At 42.4% G+C, this 20,301-nt stretch overlaps 1 non-coding gene across 1 annotated transcript; it reads right to left on the minus strand.

Annotated features, from left to right (window-relative positions):
• Positions 1 to 11,013: 11,013 nt before the first annotated feature.
• Positions 11,014 to 11,120, minus strand: LOC129404513 (U6 spliceosomal RNA). Its single transcript, XR_008629911.1, has one exon. It is a non-coding gene; the product is annotated as a U6 spliceosomal RNA (small nuclear RNA).
• Positions 11,121 to 20,301: the final 9,181 nt, after the last annotated feature.

The following is a 20,301-nucleotide window of genomic DNA, read 5'->3' on the forward strand; positions in this document are numbered from 1 at the left end:
TCTTGGGCTTCAAAATGAACAGAAGCTGCTGACATTGAGTTCGACACTTGGATGCAATGTGAACTTTTATTCGACTTCCTCAGAATTCACGTGCCCCTTCTCCAGCAGCTAGCTTCATCTGACGGTCAAGCCTTCTGGGACTTACCAGGTCTGTCTAGAACTCTGCCAAGGGGGTTTTCATCCAACCCCATCAATGGGACCTATCAGAATTAAGGGTGTACTTTTGCTCAACAACCAGGGAAAGATGGTTTGCTCTCTTTGTTCATATTTGAATCTGCAATTAAATAAACTGGCAACTACTACAGTCTTCTTGCTATCCAGCAAGGAACTTGATAGGGATAGAAAGAAAAGGGAAAGATGAAAATAAATAAAACATCCTATAATCGTTCCAAAAATGCTCTTGAAGCCTACCTATGTATTTTTCAGCAACATAAACCTGTAGGTGTGATAGATGTCATACAAATGTAGCTATAAACCCTAATTTCACTTAAATTGAGGGGTTGGCAATGAGAATTATACCTTGGAACTAGTATATCTGGAGCTAGCTAGTGATTATGGTGCATGCGCAAGACTGGAGTTCTATTCCCAGCACCACTGGGTCCTCTGAGCATTGTTGTGCGCAGCTCTTGAGGTCCCTGAGTACCGTAACGGTGACTCGAGTATCCCCAGCACCACAGGGCTCAAGAGCATTGCACTTTTTGGCCCTTGCATTGAACCACCAGCCTTGTTGGTAGAGAATTGCTGGTGAGCAAGACAGATCACTCGCTCAAGGTTTCTTGAGCACCCCTTGAGAGCCTTCCCCATCCCACCACTACCAAATACACCCGTGGCCGTGACAATTAAACTTCATACTGAAGCCCAGTTTGTGCACACACACCCAGATACAGATGCATAGTTGACGCAAAGTTCTATGAATCTGCAAAACCCCTGCTAATGTGGTGATGTTGATATTTTCTATACTGTTCCACATTAAAAAAAAAAAGCAATCTGCTTATTTGATAGCCTTCATTTGTAAAACAACCATGAAATTAGGTTAAAATATAATTTCAGCAGGAAGAATGAGGTCAGAAATGATAATCAGTGAATGAGATAATTGAGGAAAATAGGTTTGGCCTCTAAATCAAGCATCTAGCAACAATAAAAATACTATCTAATTGCCATTTCTAACTGCCCAGGACACTGGTTTCAGGAGAGATAAACACTTAGCAGTTAGTGGTTACCCTGGTAAGATAAGTTGTCTGAAACAAGAAGAAGTCCTTAAAAAAAGAGTAATAGGTGCATTAGGAAGGAAAGAGACAGCCAAGTACTGCTGATGAGCAGAGTAACATGATTTCTTTATCTGTCGAGGGAGAAAACCATGCCAGTGAACCTTAGCCGTGGTGAATGGGTAAAAAATGGTGCCTTAAAGAGGAGCAGAATCCTGGGGCAGATCTAGAAGGATGGAACAGGGGAATGAGAGAGAAAAAGAGGAGGAGGGGAGGGATCTCTTGCAACCTAAGCCTCAAGTCTTTATTTGTGTGTTTGGTGTGTAAGATAAGTAAAGAGTTCCTGAAATTCTAGACAATTACTGCAGGCTAGATTAGACAGTCCGGGTATTTTTAACTGTTTTCCATGTACCTTATTTGTGTTGTCAGTTAGCCAAAACTTCCTTTTTTTCTGCTCAAAAGCACAGCAGAGTCTTGACTTTGCGGGATCAGATGGAGAACTGGGAGTCTCAGACAGAAAGAAATAGAAGCCAATGGGAAGCAGCAGTAGAGAGAAAACTAGCACTTGCACACTCTGTATGGGCAGGGAGTGTAGTTCTTCTACACTTTTCTAGATCTTGAGGCTCAATCATAGTGCTCTGCTTGCTTTAGAAGGCCATTCACTTTTCTCCCACTACGAGGTGGAAATTTACTCACGTCAAAACAGAGTCACGTTTCAGACAATCACTTGTTCGGCTGGACAAAGCCAATCGTGAAACCTCTAACATGAGAGTGAAATCTCACTGGAATGGTGTTATAAGGAAGTTGTTTCATTTTCTGCCATCATGTTATTCAAATACATTCCACCTGCATTACTGAATTTAAGCAAATATGGTGTTTAATTAATCCTTGCAGATGTCATAAAGAACTGATAAGCCCCTCTCATTAGAGAAGTCCTTGAAAGTGCCTGAATTCCTCTGGCCCTCTTTTGAAAGTTCAATTGTGTGCATACATTTTATTACATAATCTTCAGGTATACACAAAAGAGAGAATCACAGAAGCAATATGCCTATCATCTAGTTTATTTCTTTAATCTAGAGAACAAATATATACTGAGTGCTGACTTGGGGGCAATCACTCCTTTAACCATCATCTTAATCTTATTAGGAACACATAAAAAAAGTTGTTCTATTTATTATTTTCTTTATCATTATCAATGGTGCGACAGCACACCCCCTTAAGAGGCATCCTCTTGGTTAAGAACCTGGAGTTTGGAATCAGACCCAATGTAAATCACGCATCACCAGTATGATCAAGGCAAATTACTTCATCTTCCTGTAGGGTTTACCACTGCACGCACCACCAGTTCATTAAGTCCCCCAAGAGCTGCCAGGGTGGCTGACCCCACAGTAAGCATCCTGAAGTACCCTTAGCAGTACGCGAATGGCAGAGAAAAGCTCAGCCTGGGGAGGTTAAGTAAGGCCACGTTCTTTTCCTCCCGCTCCAGATCATTCGGCTCCACGGACGGTCCCTCTTAGCGCACGTCAAGGATTGCGCTAAAAATCTTGTATACAACCTCCGAATTGGTGGTAAATTTCCGGGGGCAAACATGAGCCAAGCTCTCGAGCCATCAAGCACCTTTTCGGCAAGAACGCTGCTGTCAGCACCCCCAGGGGAGTCTTTTTCCGAACGGGTCACCTTCGAGACTCGGCCGTCTGGGTACCAGCAAGCAGACGAAGTCAGTTAGCAAAGTTCAGAGGAGTTGGCTCTGGTATGTTTACAAGTCCTAGCAGATCGCAGGAATGCTCGGGATAATTATTACCCCACCCCACCCAGGAGCGCCCAGCCCAACCCTCTCACATCTGGAAGGAAGCGGCCACACAAAGGAAAGCGAGAGAGACTTCCCCCTGCGGTCTGGGGAAGATTTCACGCACGCTCTCACCCCTTTTGTGAACACGACCAGGCGCCCTCGCTCTTGTATATCAGCGCACGGGATCTTCCCTTAAAAAGAGGAGTTTATCCTCAGCCCCTGGCCTAACGGCATTTCTCAAATGAGAGCGAAAAGTGAAATGCTGCAGAACATTGATAAGGATCGAGCCCCACGCGCACAGCCTCGTCGCGCGGGAGCGGCTAGACTCAAACACACCTATTCCAAAAGGGCAGCCAAAGCCAGCCCCGAGCATCCTCTGCTAACGCCAGGGATTTCCCTCCACTCCTTTGGCTGTCCTTGGAAAGTATCTCCCGGCTGTCGGATCTGGGATTCATCAGCCTTTCTCCCCACCTCACACCAACGCGCCACAACCCCGGCACCGGGTCCCAAGCGGCGCGTTTGCAAACCCCACCAGCGCCCACGCCTGGAAACGCCAAACTTCCGGTCTCTGCACCACCCAGGCGCCCCGAGCGCCCGACCCCACGCTCCGGGAGGGGGAGGCATCGCCCGGAGGGGAGCGCCCGGGCACCCCGACCCCACTGGGGGTCCCCAACGCTGCGCGTCCCGTGCGCCCGCGGTGGCCAGCCCGCGCGCTCGGGGGAACCCCGCGGCCGTCACCCACCCACCTACCTACCTGCGCGAACGCTCCTCCGGGGTCGCTCGGGGACTGTCGCCCGCTACTTTATTGTCTCGGCGGTTCACCGCGCGGGACCCTGAGGACCCGGCTCGGGGTCCGCGCTGCAAGTCCGCTCGGCTCAGCGCCCTTCCCCGGCCGCCTCCCGGCTCTTGGCCCCCAGTGTCCTCCCCTCTGCCTGTCCCCCGCCCCCGGCTCCAGCTCAGCACCCGAGCGGCTATGCCCGACCCTCGGGTCGCGGGACAGGACCCAGACACTCACGGCGCCTCGCGTCCCGCAGCCTCGGCTCCGGGTCGGCTCCGGGTCGGCTCCGGCTCTGCGCGGCTCCCCAGTCCCCCCGCCCGCCGCCTCTCCGGGGGCTGGGGCGGCCGCTGCCAATGAGACTCGGCTGATGCGCTGTTCCGGCCCCGTCATTGTATCGGGAGGGGGGAAGGGGAGGGGGCGCGCATCTGCGGGCGGGGCTCCCGGACCCCGACCGGGAAGAGGCGCTGCTGCCCCGGGGCGCGGGGCGGCGTGGCCGGAGGGGAACCCGAGGAGATCACAAGGCCGCTAGGCTCGGGGTCTCCCTCCCGCTCCCCAAATCGCTGCGAGGGACTTAATTTCACCTCCCAGGCTTAGAGCATCCCAGGACCCCAACTGTCCTTAGAATAAAGGGAAGGAGTCACCCCGGCTGCGGGAAGCGCAACATCTAGCCCGCGGGGGATGACTTTATTGACTTGGTCTGGGATTGCCAAACCTGCTGGAAGAGAGAAAGGCAGGGGGTGGAGGGGAAGGAAAGAAGGTGGTTAGAAAGAACAGAAAAAAAAAAAAAAAAAACGGAGAGAGACGAAGAATCCCCCTGGCAGACATCTATCTGCCAAAATTGAATTGTCTTTCAAGAGTATTTTGTTGTGCTTTCTTTGCAGACACTCCAGAGATGAACTCAAAGATCTAATAAATGAAAGAAAGAAAGAAAGAAAGAAAGAAAGAAAGAAAGAAAGAAAGAAAGAAAGAAAGAAAGAAAGAAAGAAAGAGAGAGAAAGAGAGAGAGAAAGAGAGAAAGAAAGAAAGAAAGAAAGAAAGAAAGAAAGAAAGAAAGAAAGAAAGAAAGAAAGAAAGAAAGAAAGAAAGAAAGAAAGAAAGAAAGAAAGAAAGAAAGAAAGAGAGAAAGAGAGAGAGAAAGAGAGAAAGAAAGAAAGAAAGAGAGAGAGAAAGAGAGAGAGAAAGAAAGAAAGAAAGAAAGAAAGAAAGAAAGAAAGAAAGAAAGAAAGAAAGAAAGAAAGAAAGAAAGAAAGAAAGAAAGAAAGAAAGAAAGAAAGAAAGAAAGAAAGAAAGGTTACTAAGCCTAATAGAGCAAGAGAAAAGAGGGGAGCCCCAGGGAGGAAGGGTTTCCTGTTGAGATCTGCGTATGTCTCCAAGCCAGTGGACCAGCAGAGCGCCCTGACACGAAGAGTGAGCTGTCCCCAGAGCCTGAGGGAAACTCGACGCGTGTCCCATTTCCAGGCACGCTACTCTGTGCACTATGAATGAATTCATGTCGACGGTGTCTTTTTTGAAAATAAAATAAATCTGGGCCAAAATGATAGTACAGCAGTCAGGCCGTTTGCCTTGCAGGCAGTGGACCCAGGTTCCATTTTCAGCACCCCATATGATTCCCCAATCCTGCCAGGTGTGATTCCTTAATGCAGAGCCAGGAGTAACCCCTGACCGACCCCGGGTGTGGCCCCCCCAAAAAACAACCAAGCAAACAAACAAAAAAACTCTTGCAATGAAACACTTAGAAAACTCTGAAAATGAAGTTGATCTATCTAATGTCAATGTTTGAAGAGCCCACAGTTCTATAACCATGGCCTTTGGCATTTCTCCTCTTCCTCTTCCTTTTCTTCTCCCCTTTTCCCTTTGATCAGGTTGTCAGTCTAGAGGAGAGAGAGGGGGCTGCTCACTGGCTTGCCCAAGCCCTGAGATGGCTGCTGTTGCCCAGAAGTGGAAAACAAGATCTGTCTGAAGTGACAAGCCAAGATGCAGCAAAGTATCCCGCATCTGCACAGTGTGAAGTCTAAAGCAGTCCTGGTGTTGAGTGGACTGCCTGCTTTCTATTAAATAGAATAGATCAAGGGGACAGGAAATAGCTCCGAGAGTTGGCACAGGCACTTTGCATGTGGGAGTCCTGGGGTCAACTCCCAGCCCCACACTGACTTCCAGGACTGCTGGGAAGGATCCCCTAGCACAGAAATGAGAGGCCTGCCAGGTCTGAACACTCCACCTCCTTCCCAAACCAAAAATTAAACCAGGACATTTTGAATAAAAAGCTACGATTTATTGCATGGTCATTGCCACACTTGAACTAAGTAAGTACTCCATTTGGCATGATCTCATTTAGTTCTCTTGGGAGAAATGAGGCGGGTAAAATGGAAACCAAAGGAGGTCAGGTGTATGTTTGCCCTTGCTCAGCCCCTGGCACATCTAGCAATGGCACATTCAATGTCAGCTGGGTTTAATGGGCTCCCTTTTTGTTCAGAGAAGAAGCCTAAAAGCCATAGAGCCTAATGGATCTGCCCAAGAATGTGAAATGAAAAGTGGTTGTGCCTATCTTTAAACTCAGTTCTGATGACTCTCTGGCCATTATACATCAGTATTGAATAGAACAATAGGGACTCCAAGGAAAGCTGCTGTGCAGAGAGAAATGGCTGGCTGTGGGCTGGAGGGAGAATTCAAAGGCTCATGCTTGGCATGTGGAAATTCTGGACCTGATCCCCAGCACTGCAAGGCCACAGCGCTCAGGAGTCACAACCTTGAGCACTGATCTGAGAGTCACTGCTGAACATTACTGAATATAGGCCACTAAACAAAAGGAAGAAATGGCTTGCTCTGCCCTTAAAAGTACACACATTTGGTTGGGGGAGAGAGCCAGTATATGTAGCAGTCACTAGAGATCACACACACACATGCACACACACAAAAGAAAAATATGGAGGGGAACGGGAGGAGCAGAACAGGAGAAATAAATAGCACAGAGTTGGGATTCAAAAACATGCTTGATATATGTTTGCATGATTGGAGGAAAAACTAGATGCAAATAATAACAGAAATAAGCAATCTCAGAAAGCTTGGTCTGGTTCAGTTAAACTTAGGGATTTTTTTTTTCTGTTTGTTTATTTTTTGGGTCACACTGAGCTGCACTTGTGAATTATTCCTGTCTATGTTCAGAGATCATTCCTGCTGGTGCCTGGGGGATCATAATGTGTCATAGGTGGTGCTGGAGGTCAAAAGCCTTACCCACTATACTTCTCTCAACCCCCAGGAGAAAGTTCTTAAGAATATAGGTTATTCACTGGATCTGCTTAGAACAAAAGGACTCTTTTCTTATCAAGGAAGCTCAGGATCTATTAAATCTTGTTTTGGAGCCCATCTTTTTGTTTGTTTTGTTTAAAGGTCACTCAGTGATGCTCAGGGTTTACTCCTAGCTCTACACTCAGGAATTAATCCTGGCAGTGCTCAGGAGACAATATGAGATGCTGGGAATCGAACCCGAGTCAGCTGTGTGAGGCCAACATTCTATCCAGTGTACTACAGATATGGCCCATGAGCTCAGTTTTTCTTTATTTTTTATTGAATCACTGTGAGCTATAGCTACAAAATTTTATGCTTGAGTTTCAGTCATACACTGATTGAACCCTCACCCATCCCTCCACCAGTGTACATTTTCCTCCACCAATGTCCCCAGTATCTCTCCCACCACCCCCACCCCATCCCACCCCCTACTTCTGTGTAGACACCTTTCTTCTTACTCTTTCTACTTTGGGGCATTATGGTTTGCAATACAGATAATGAGAGGTCATCATACTTGGTCCTTTAGCTATTTTCAGCACACATTTCCCATCCTGAGCAATCCTTCCAACCATCACTGACTGTGTGATCCCTTCTTCCCCAGCTCATGAGGCAGATTTCCAACCATGGAGCAATCTTCCTGGTTCTTGTCTCTACCATCCTTGGGTGTTAGTATCATATTATGATATTTTATGTTCCACAAATGAGTGCAGTCATTCTATGTCTGTCCCTCTCTTTCTGACTCATTTCACTCAGCATAATACTCTCCTTGACCATCCACTTACAAGCAAATTTCATGACTTCATCTTGCCTAACAGCTGCATAGTATTCCATTGTGTAGACGTACCAAAGTCTCTTTAACCGGTTGTCTGTTCTAGGGCACTCAGGTTGTTCCCAGATTCTGGCTATTGTGAACAATGCCGTAATGAACATATTGGTACAGATGTCATTTCTACTTTCCTCAATATAGTCAAAGCCATCTACCACAAGCCCACAGCAAGCATTCCTCAATGGGGAAAAACTAAGAGCCTTGGGGCTGGACAGTACAGTGGGTAGGGCATTTGCCTTGCATGTTGCCAATCCGGGTTCGATTCCCAGCATCCCATATGGTCCCCCAAGCACCGCCATGAGTAATTCCTGAGTGCAAAGCCAGGAGTAACCCCTGTGTATTGCCAGGTGTGGCCCAAAAAGAAAAAAAAAACCAACAAAACAAAAAACTAAGAGCCTTTCCTCTAAGATCAGCGGTGCCCACTCTCAGACCCAGCTTTTCTAACTAGTCAATGTAAAGTTGACTTGATAATGCCTGATTTATGGTAAGAACTGAATTTGTTAGCACAAAGAAAACATTCAGAATAATGCCTTCCTTGTCCTAAAGTTTTAATAAATAAATATCATACCTAGAAGCCCAGAAGATTTCTCCAGGTTAGGAGCATTGTATATACTTTGTAAATATGCATATCAGGAGTGTGCATCTGCCTTTGGACAGGAGTTGGATCCCCAATACCACATGGCCTCAAATACACAGGGCACCAGGTTTGCTTTGTCACTGGCCTGAGCAGGTGGCAGAATAGCTTTAGGAGTGCCCCCAGGCTACCTAAGTACCCTCCCCCACAAAGGAAACACACACACACACACACACACACGCACACACACACACACACGCACACACACACACACGCACACACACACGCACACACACACGCACACACACACACACACGCGCACACACACACACACGGAAAATACTCCCTAAAGCTAAGTTGTAAATGCAACACAATAGAACAAAAGTAATTTTTTTCTTATTTATTAATTTAATTTAATTTAATTTATTTAATCATCAACTCGTCTACCATATTAAAGAAGGGGGTGTTATTGAATCACTGTGAGATACAGTTACAAAGCTTTCATGTTTGAGTTTCAATCATACACTAACAGAACATCGATCCCTCCACCAATGTACATTTTCCACCACCAATGTCCCCAGTATCATTCCCCCTTCCCAGCCCTCCTCCTGCCTCTATAGCAGATAATTTCCCTCTTACTCTCTCTTTCTTTTTGGGCATTATAGTTTATAATATAGATACTGAGAAGCCATCATGTTTGGTCCTTTATCTATTTTCAGCATACATTTCCCATCCTGAGCAATCCGGGTGGGAGGGGAGGGTTTTTTGTTTGTTTGTTTGTTTTTAAAGCTGTAAGGTAAAAATAAATGTCTGACTACAGAGACTGCTAAGGCATTGGCGTGTTGGGAACTACCTGCGGAGCTAAAACATTGGAATCTTGACACCCAGGCAAGAATCTGCCTTTTAAGACTTTTAAATACAGTTTTAAGGGAGTCTCTTGAGAAATACTGTTTTGGGCGCTGCCCCCTCCAATTCTGGTTGCCCTTCACCTCACTGACACCATGATTTTTTTTCAACCCTAAATTGTTTAATTCCTGTGTCAGATCTAGTGCTGTGTGTTCCTTCATATTTAGTTTAATGCATATCTAGTCAGCACCAATTTTAAACAAATCACTATAATTGGGGACTAAAGATGAGTAAAGGTGGCAGCCAGGAGATTGTGATTAGGGGAAAAAATAAGAATATGAATAGTTGATGGTTACTTAAAGGCTCAGGTGTTTTGAGAATTTTAATGTATAAGATCCTATGATGAAGTACTTAACTTCTATGCAAGGTGTAAAATGATATATACAAGAGAAGTCCAAAAGGACCCTAACATTTGGTAAGGGGAATCCAAGTGGCTTCCTAAAGGAAGCAGCACTCCCAAGTTGCTCTTCTGGAAAAAAATTGCTCTAGTTACAAGAAAGCATGGTCAGAAGCCTGAAAGAATATGAAACAGCAATACGATCCCAGAAACTATGTGAGAAAACAGACTTCTCAGGAATGACAAACTCAGAAACCAAGTAAGTGATACAAATGAATGAGCTGGAGCAGATGTGAACTACAGAGAGGCGGGGACTGTGACTGTCTGCAGAATATACTCTTCCCTGGTGCAGGAGGCAGCCTGTGTCATTATTAGCGCGGTGCTGCCTTGTAGGAATGTTGATCTAATGAATCAGATGTTTAGAGTTTTTTATTTATTTATTTATTTATTTATTTATTTATTTATTTATTTAAATTAGTGAGTCACCTTGAAGGTACAGTTACAAATTTGCCCATTTTTGTGCTTGTGTTTTGCTCATACAATGTTCGAGAACCCATCCCTCCACCCGTGCCCATTCTCCACCACCAATGAGCCCAGTATCCCTCCCACCCTCCAATCCCGTGCCCCACCCCCACCCCACCCCGCCTCTGTGGCAGGGTATTTCATTTTGTTCTCTCTCTCCTTTTGGGTGTTGTGGTTTGCGATAGGGGTATTGAGTGAACATCGTGTTCAGTCTCTAGTCTACTTTCAGCACGCATCTCCTTTCCCACGTTTAACCTCTAACCACATTTTACTTGGTGTTCCCTTCTCTATCTGGGATGCCTTTCCCCCAGCATGTGAGGCCAGCTTCCAAGCCATGGAGCCAACCTCCTGGTATTATATACTACTATTCTTGGGTGTTAGTCTCCTACTCTGTTATCTTATATTCCACAGATGAGTGCAATCTTTCTATGTCTGTCCCTCTCTTTCTGACTCATTTCACATAGCATGATACTTTCCATGTTGATCCACTTATATGCAAAGTTCATGACTTCATCTTTTCTAACAGCTGCATAGTATTCCATTGTATAGATGTACCAAAGTTTCTTTAACCAGTCATCTGTTCTCAGGCACTTGGGTTTTTTCCAGATTCTTGCTATTATAAGCAGTGCTGCGATGAACATATAAGTGCAGATGTCATTTCGACTATACTTTTTTGCTTCTCCGGGACATATTCTCGGAAGTGGTATTGCTGGATCAAGTGGAAGCTCAATTTCTAAATTTTTGAGAAAGATCCATATTGTTTTCCAAAGGGGCTGAACCAGTCAGCATTCAACAATATGGAACGCTTCACGAATTTGTGTGTCATCCTTGCGCAGGGGCCATGCTAATCTTCTCTGTATCATTCCAATTTTAGTATATGTGCTGCCGAAAAGAGCACAAATGTTTAGTTTTTAAGCGATGCGCAATACCTGCATCTGAGCACAGACTCACCCAATCCTTGAAACTTCTGGTCACAAAATTCTTAACAACATTTTCTGTATGAAGTTAAATATGTCTAAAAAAAAAGAGAAAGAAACATGTCTAAGGCTGGAGCCATAATACAGTGAGTAGGGTGCTTGCCTGGCATGCAGACTACTAAGGTTCAAACCCAGCACCACATATGGTCCCCTGAGTGTGGCCAGGAATCCCATGAGTATAAAGTTGAGAGTAAGCCCCGAGCACTATAGTATGTGCTGCTCCCCCCTCCTTTAACTCCCACAAAAAAAAAAAATAGATCTGTAGGGTAAGTCCATAAATGGATTCTCATTAAGAATGCAATGATGGAAGGGTCAGTGGAGAGATAGTATAGTGGGTAAGGTGCTTGCTTTATTGCCACTGACCCTGGTTTGATCCCTGGAACCATCTGTAGTTCCCTAAACACCACCAGGTGGGATTCCCAAACACAGAGCCAGGAATAAATTCTGAGCACCATCAGGCGTAGCCCCAAAACAAATTCTTAAAAATCTGTCAATGGCGAGAGATATAATACAGGAGTAAGACTTGATATAGATATAGACAGGAGTAAGCCTTGAATTAAGCCACCCCCCCCTTAACTCCCTGCACTGTATATGGCCTTGGAGCACTGCTGCGAGTGATCCCTGAGCACAGAGCCAGGAGTAAGCCCAAGTATTGCCTGGTGTGGCCCACAAACAAACAAGGAAAAAAAATCTCTATAATGGATTCGGAGAAAGGGAAAAAAGCAATTTGAATTTAAAAGATTTTGAAGAGATACTAAATACCTAGTGCTCATATGGACACTAAACAAATACTGCCACACATTAGATAAATAGGTAGTCTTACCTTTCAGAAACTGATAATATACTTGTGAGATAAGACAAATTCCTACAAGCACACAATGACAATAGGCTGCAAGAGGAGCAAATTTGAAATGTGGAATTTCAGGTATAAAAGCATTTGCTCTGGGGCCAAAGAGATAGTGCAGTGGGTCTGGTGCTTGCCTTGTGCTTAGTGACCAGGGTTCAATGCCTAGCATCCCTGCTGGTCTTCAGAGCACCCACCATGAGTAATTCCTGAGTGCAGAGCCAGGAGTAACCCCTGAGTATCTCTGGATATGCCCCAATAACCAAATAAATAAATAAAAATCAATAAAAGCAGTTGCTTCATATTTAGTAGAATGTTGGAAATTAAGCTTTTTGATGCTTAAATTCCCTGGTCCCTGTTTTCAAGTACTCTTTCTTACACCTTATACAGGTTTTGGTGATTATATGTATTTTGATGCATGAAGTATGCATGAAGTATGAGATCCAGTCACTGAATTACTAGGAATATAAATCACAAATATTTACAAATATTTATTTACATATTTATTTATTCATTCGTGTATTTGTACTAATGATAAATGCTTCTCAGTGGACAATCAAAAAATATATGCAAAATGGATATTGAAAATTACCTATAAGTTCACTATGCTGAACGAACATATTTAATATCCACATTCCCGGACACTAAAATGTGTATGAACTCTCAGGGTACAGGCCTGAAGGCTTCAAGCACTCCTGGGGTGGCCTATGACCGCATGATGCCCAGCTCCAGAGAACCCAATCAATCAGCAGACATCCTGCAGTGTCCCCACTGGGTCATCAGACACTTTGGCTGAGAATTACCACGAGGGGTCTGTGAACCCCCTGAGTACCACTTGAAAGAACTCCCCACCCCCACAGCATATTTGTATTTTAATAAATATTTTTTTACTAGTAAAAAAATATGTACATACAAACACACTTGCAAATCATTCATTATATTAAAGTAGCATTATTTAGTCATTCAGTCCACTACTGTCATATTGGCATATGGTCGGTCAGACTTCTTTGATGTTTATGTACAACTTTACAACTAAAGGTACAGACAGGTGACAATATGGCCCTCTTAGCTCAGGAAGTCTGTGCTTTCCAGAGACTTCCTGTGATCACTCAGATTTGAGATAGCAGGAGATATCAACTGCTTGCATATTTTGTAGTGAAAGTCTTTTTGCTTTTTGGGTCACACTCCAGTGATGCACAGGGGTCATTCCTGGCTCTGCACTCAGGAATTACCCCTGGCCGTGCTCAGGGGACCATATGGGATGCTGGGAATCAAACCCGGGTTGGCCTCGTGCAAGGCAAACGCCCTACCCGCTGTGCTATCACTCCAGCCCCTTGTAGTGAAGGTCTGGCAAGAGGGTAACTGTTTGCTACATTGTAATAAGAACAAAAACTCCAAAATTTTGTTAAGCACTTTATGAATGTAGTTTCATTTGATTAGCAACCTTATGAAGTGAACACCTCTCTTTCATTTTAAACTCCGAGACCCAATAAGGTGAAATGCCTTGCTTAAGTTTACACAGTTTAGGAGCTAAGATTGGTCCCGGATCTTCTGTCTGAAATGCATCACCCATGATGCCTGAGACCCACCCATTCTAAGGACTTTTGTTATTTGGATAAAGGTTTGGGTCTACCTACATGATTTCTAGCTACATGATTTCTAGCTTGTCAACAAGAGCTTTTAAAACATCAAATCAATAATATCAGACATATCAAAAGCCATACTTGTAGTTACTCTGTTGTTCAAGGCAAACTTTTATGTTTTCTGTCTAATGCACTATTTAGATAACTATATATGAGAATAAGTCATTTATTGATACATTCCAAGTTTACTTTGCTGTACCATCGTTGTACCATGCCTTTCTCTGTAAGTCCGGGCATTCCTCATCTGCAGGTACTAAATACACTACATTAAAATCAAAAGGGGGGCCTGTAATTGTAGCCTCTATGTGGAAAGTTTATTGAAATTTATGCCTCTTTAAACCCAGGGCTTTTTCAGATCCTTAAAGCCTCCTCTTTCGTTAACTTAACATGCTGTGTTTTTTGGACTCAGCTGTTACATGAAGGTATTAGGTAGTTATTACATGATGCAAATAAGTACAAACAAATACTTCCTTTTAACTATGCTCATCTGCACTAGCACTATAGCACTGTCATTCCCTTGTTCACCAATTTGCTCAAGCTGGCACCAGTAACATCTCCATTGTGAGACTTGCTACTATTTTGGCATACTGAGTATGCCATGGGTAGCTTGCCAGGCTCTACCGTGCAGGCGGGATACTCCTAGTAGCTTGCCGGGTTCTCCGAGAGGGACAGAGGAATTGAACCAGGTTCGGCCACGTGCAAGGCAAATGAACAATTATATTAAAACACTGATACTGGTTCAATAATAGGAAGTCATCTTTTCTGAGGCTTAAGGTCAGACACCAGCAGTTTCATAACTGTTGATTTGCTGTGAAGATAGGATCTGTGTCACACCCAAAAGGAGAGAGAGAGCAAAAGGGAATGCCCTGCCACAGAGGCAGGGTGGGGTGGGGGTGGTGGGAGGGATGCTGTGACCACTGGTAGTGGAGAATAGACATTGGTGGAGGGATGGGTACTCAATCATGTATGACTGAAACGCAAGCATGAAAGGTTGTAAGTCTGTAACTGTACCTCACAGTGATTCACTAATAAAAAATTTTTTAAAAAAAGGAAAAGAAAAAGATAAAACCTGTGTAATTAAACGAATTCGTTTTACTTGTGTCCAGATCTCAGAATTAATATAATCTAATGAGGCCTCACAAAAACACATGCACTACTGTATGTTGTTATTGTGTTGTTTTCTTTTTGAGGTCACATCCAGTGGTGCCCAGGGTTTGCCTCTGGCTACTCAGTGACAGTGATTGAACCCCAGGCAGTTGTGTGCAAAGCAAAATGTCTTATCCCCTGTACTACTCTCCAGCTCTGCATAACTGTTTTGAGAGGTCATTCCTAAACCTTTTTACATGGAAAATGGTGTTTAATCATATGTTTTTGGCACTCCACTCACTGAAACAACTTGAACAGAGGCCAGTACTATAGTCCAAACTCTACAATACTGACATCTTGAAATTACATGGGAAAGTAACAGAAAAGCCAACTAAACTCAATAAATAAGAACATTAACACAGAAGGTTCAACTAGCAGCAACAGCTTAGTAAACCCTCAGACAAGTGTTTAATGTCCCCATGGTGAGATATAACAATTTTCACAAATATTCTTTTATTGAAGTTTTTTTATAATTATATTATCCATTTAGTTGTAACAATAAATTTGTGCCTGCTAATGGGGTGGATTTTGGGGATGGTTGGGAAAATGGAAACAATGGTGGAGGGAAGGTGACAGTGGTGGTGGGTTTGGTGTTGGAAGATTGAATGGCTGTAACAAATGCATCATGACCAACTTTGTAAACCATGGTGTTTAAATAAAGGGGGAAAACAGGACCATAGAGATAGCAGATCACTTACCTTATACACTACCGACCTGGTTTTAAACCTAAGGAACACATTTCATCCTCTGAGCATCACCAGGAGTGATCCCTGATCACAAAGTCAGGAATAAGCCCCGAGCACTGTTGGATGTGGCCCCAAATCTCAGGAAACAATAAAACAAAATAAAAAGGAAACAAATAGGAAAATAAAATTTCCATTAGCTTAACATAATTTTTCTCCTCAGTCCCTAAATGAGGAGAAGGAAACTTCCAACTTAGTGGAGGCCTTATTTTATTTTCCCTTATATCTGTTTCAGTTTGGATACCTTGTTGATTTTCGATGAACCTCTTTTTGCTTACCATCAAGAAATTATAAAACTTTGGAGGAATAAAGGAATATAGAGAGCTACTGGTCTGGGGGTAATAAGTCTGAAATGCCTAGAAGGACCAAGCTAAATATAAGTGAGTACACTAAGTACAGTGTATAGCAACAGGGAATAGAGGAGATTGTGGCAATGTGAAACTGAATGTCTTGTCTGTGGATCTCTTGGATTATTACTACTTAGTAATAATTCAGTGTTGAAGGTTTATCTTTCCAAGAGAAACAAGAATTCTTTATTTTTATTAAAATATCTTAATTATTAAATATTGACATCCAACTTGAAACCATTTTAACATTTAGTCAAACCAAAAACTATATCTGAAGAACTGATATTACTCAAGAGCCCTAACTGGATCCAATCCAATTTTTTTAACCTTGCAGATCAGAAAACTGAGGCTTAGAGAATGAAGGTAACTTGCTCAACAGCACATGGCTATTTAATAGTGGAAGAAGAAGTGGAATCTTGGCCTGTTGGCATTAGCCTAGGGCTTTTCCAAGACAAACATCTGCTTCTGTTTTCTTGCTAAGATTTAAATGATGTTCCTAATTACATGATTTCAATTGTTGTACATTGTTAAAAAATAATGATGATGCTATTCATTGGCTTTGGAGCACATAATTTGAAGTAAATAGCTTTTCAGTCATGTGATCAAATAATCTAAATTGCTTCTAATATTTATAAGATCAGTAAAATTCTACTTCCATTCATGTACTCAGAAAACTTTTTGCATCTCTACTCCCCTCCACTTCCCTACCCTCACACTAAATCTGTACAAATATAGAAAAAGTGAAATATTTTGGAGGAACCATGTTGACTTCTACCCTGAATAAGAACTCGGTGGATAGGCAAAGAAAACTACACTGTGAATAAGCGACTGTAAAAACTAAGTCATGCGTACAAAGCGTTTCAAGGCAGTTTGCTTGTTTTGCCAAAGCAAACATAATACACAGTAAACTTGTAAGGACCCCAGAACATTTCAGAGAAATGGCAGAGATAATTTTTCTAAGACTTTTAATAACTGCAAGCCTCCTATGTTCTTTTATACATATACATGCATATATCTGAGATTTTTTTCTTTTTGAAAAAAATTAAATACAGAATAACTCTGAATATTTTTATTTTTATTTTTTTGCTTTTTGGGTCACACCTGGCAATGCACAGGGGTCACTCCTGACTCTGCACTCAGGAATTACCCCTGGCAGTGCTCAGGGGACCATATGGGATGCTGGGAATGGAACCCGGGTCGGCCGTGTGCAAGGCAAACGCCCAACCCGCTGTGCTATTGCTCCAGCCCCAGAATAACTCTGAATATATATTTAAAAAATCCTCAGTTACTTCTCATGATTGGGAACTTTTGCTTTTAATAAGAAGAAACAAAACTACATAAAAATAGAAGTTTTTCTTTGCCTCCTATTCTCGATTTTATTTTTATCTTCAATTTTCCAGAAAGGACTACTATGATGAATCCTATATGAATCCTTCTAAATTCCTGTATGGATCTATAAAATTTTATATAGTATTGTTTCACCTCTTCAAAATTTACACGTATGCTATTACGCCACATATAAGATACCATAGCATTGCGCTTCATTTAATAGCAAGGTGTATTTCATCTACTTAAGTCAATGGATATGAATCCACTAGGATAGCCTTACTTCACTTTAGTGGATTGATTTTGGGTCACTCTTAATATTTGAATAATTCTCCCCACCACACACTGTTTAAAGCAGGAATCAAATTTTCTGAAAAGAATAAAAACCAACAATTAAAAAAATTTTTGCAATTTTTATACATTTTATTTTCATAAAGTAGTTCACAATAGTTCATTACAGATAATATTCAAGCACCCACCCAACCAGCAAGCATCTTCCCACTATGATAAGAAGGAAGTGTGTAAAGGTTGTTGATTTCATGCTGGGGCCCTTTAAGCCCATGTATAAGAGAATAAAAGCAAGTATGTTAAAACCAAACACATGTGTGCTGCTTTAGGTATATCAGTGGGCTAGAGTATGAGGTCGTGCAGCTGCAAATGTGGCCATGTGCTCCAGGAAAAACTGCATCGCTCTCTTCTGGGAGCTTTTTTTTTTTTTATAAGTCTCTGGGTCTTGGCAGTTGATGAGATTGCATGGCGCTGGGGGCAGTTTGTGGATATGACTGCCAAGTACTGGAAAACTGGGGATCTGGATAAAGGAGGCCCAGTCCTGATCCGAGAAGGCTTGGAGGTCTCAGCCATGGGTGCTGCATACCTGGGTTCCTCTGCTGGTTCCATCATGGGTGATGCTCATCTGAGCGTGTGGAGAGTGGCCTTGAATATGGCTGTGGCTGTGTTCTGGAGGTTTCTGGCTGCCCAGGCTCTTCTTGGGGCAGGGAGGGAAACTCAACATTTTCTTAGTATGGGAAAAAAGCATTAGCTTTCTGCAGACTTCTGTGCTCACTACCACTTTTTTTTTAAAAGGAACTGACATCTTTATTGTGGCTTTCAATTTATTTAAATTTTACGGTTACATATTGAGAATACATTGAATGTCAGTAACGGTTTCAAATGTGGCACTATTGATATTCTGGATGGATAATTTTGTGCTATGGAAGTTTCCATATGCATTATAGGATGATTTGTAATGTTATTATCCGACTCTTCCCCACTTATTATGAAAACCTGTAACATTGCCAGACACTGCCTTCTGGGAAGCAAAACACAACCTGGTGAGACTCACTAGTTTAACGCCATGAACAACACCAAAAGGTAGTAAGAGTTTCAGCATATAAAATCCTTTTTTAAAGTGAGCAATCTGTGTCAAACAAAGGCGTGATTTTCTGGAGAGCAAGGAACGCTTAAATACAGAGAATAGTGTTCTTGAATGTTACAAGTTGTTTGATGACCTTGGGCAAGTCATTCAAATTACCAGCCTGAGTTCCTTTCTTTGTAAAATAAGATCCTTGGTTACTTGTCGCTTTTAAATTGGTTGATAATCTCAACATCCCTGGGGGAAATTCAGGTTGCTGAGAAGAGAAGGCACTAGCTAGCATTTGGCACTAGCATTGCTGTTGAGGATGAGGGGTGGGGGGTTGAACAAAAAGTCTCCTCTTAAATACTGTATATAATCCAAAGCAACTTTTTTATTAGAAAACACAGTCCTTGGATGTGTTTGCTACATTACTTAAAAAAAAAAAAAGAACTTGTCGGCTGCCTTGTTCATTATAAAGTAATTGTGTAGACTCTATTAACAGGAATTGCATGCTGTTTATCACTCTTGTGAATCTGGTCCTCAGCAAAGGGCACCAGATTTATAGGCAATAATAATTTTCAAGAGTTTTTTTTCTCTTAGCTACAGAACAGGACTAACCAATGGAAGTTTCTCTCTAGACCACTCCATTAAAGTGATCTTGGATAGATTGTTTCAAAAACTATAGCCATCCAATTCCACCATACCTTTAATTTTTACTATACCCATGGTGATGTGGGCACAAGTCCATTTGTATCTAAATAAATGCCAGAAATAGATACCATGAAAGCAACTGCTTAGCTGTTAAACAGTGCTGGTCTCCAGTTTCTAAATATGTAGTCAGGGTTGCAAATAAATGAAAAAGATGGAGATCCTCAAACTTTCTTATTGCAACTAAGAATGTTCTTATATTCTCTCTTAGAATTCATTTCTCCCAGGATTTTGCTTAGCTGGATCTTTCTCATTCAAGAAATCTTCAGAGAGTACTTCCTGTTCACTCTAGATAAAATATCGCTCTATATTCTCTTATTGTTTATTAGTTTACTAACTGTAATCCTCTACTACAAGGTAAAAATCTATAAGCAGAGAGATTTTTGTAAACTGACTGTTTTGGGCTGTTAAATGGGTACCTAGAAGAAAATTAGTATCTAGGAGGCATTCATTAAATACTTGTTAAACAAATGATTAAAATTCTATCTCCTCCCTCATTGCTTTTTAACTCCTGTGATCCTTGGTATTGTAACTTGTGCATTATCATCCCAAGAGAAAGCTTTCTTGGTCTTCAGACTGCAACTTAAATTTATACACACTGGAGAATGCATGTGTCTCATTCTCTCTTTGTGGACACCCTCTTGATTTTCATTGGGGCGTGGGAGATATTTTTCTTTCTATATGTGGAGACATTTTCTTAGGTGGTTAAAATTAGAGAAGAGTGGTGCCAAGTTTTTAGTACACAGAGGCACCAAATAATAATCTAAGCCAAATAGTAGTGCTGAGGTTGTAAAGCCCTACCCAAAACAGATTGCTGATTTTACATTTAAATTCTTTGATTAATGCTGGTATCCCTTCTTTCACTGTAAAATAATGACTAGAATTTGGGACTTGAAACTTTATCTAGCAACTCTACAATTAGGACCACCAGATAATTCACTTACCTGTCAACTATGCTAGTTCCTACATAGATAATGAGTGATATTAGAAT

This window comes from Sorex araneus, chromosome 4, assembly GCF_027595985.1.
Source record: "Sorex araneus isolate mSorAra2 chromosome 4, mSorAra2.pri, whole genome shotgun sequence".
Classification (NCBI taxonomy): Eukaryota; Metazoa; Chordata; class Mammalia; order Eulipotyphla; family Soricidae; genus Sorex; species Sorex araneus.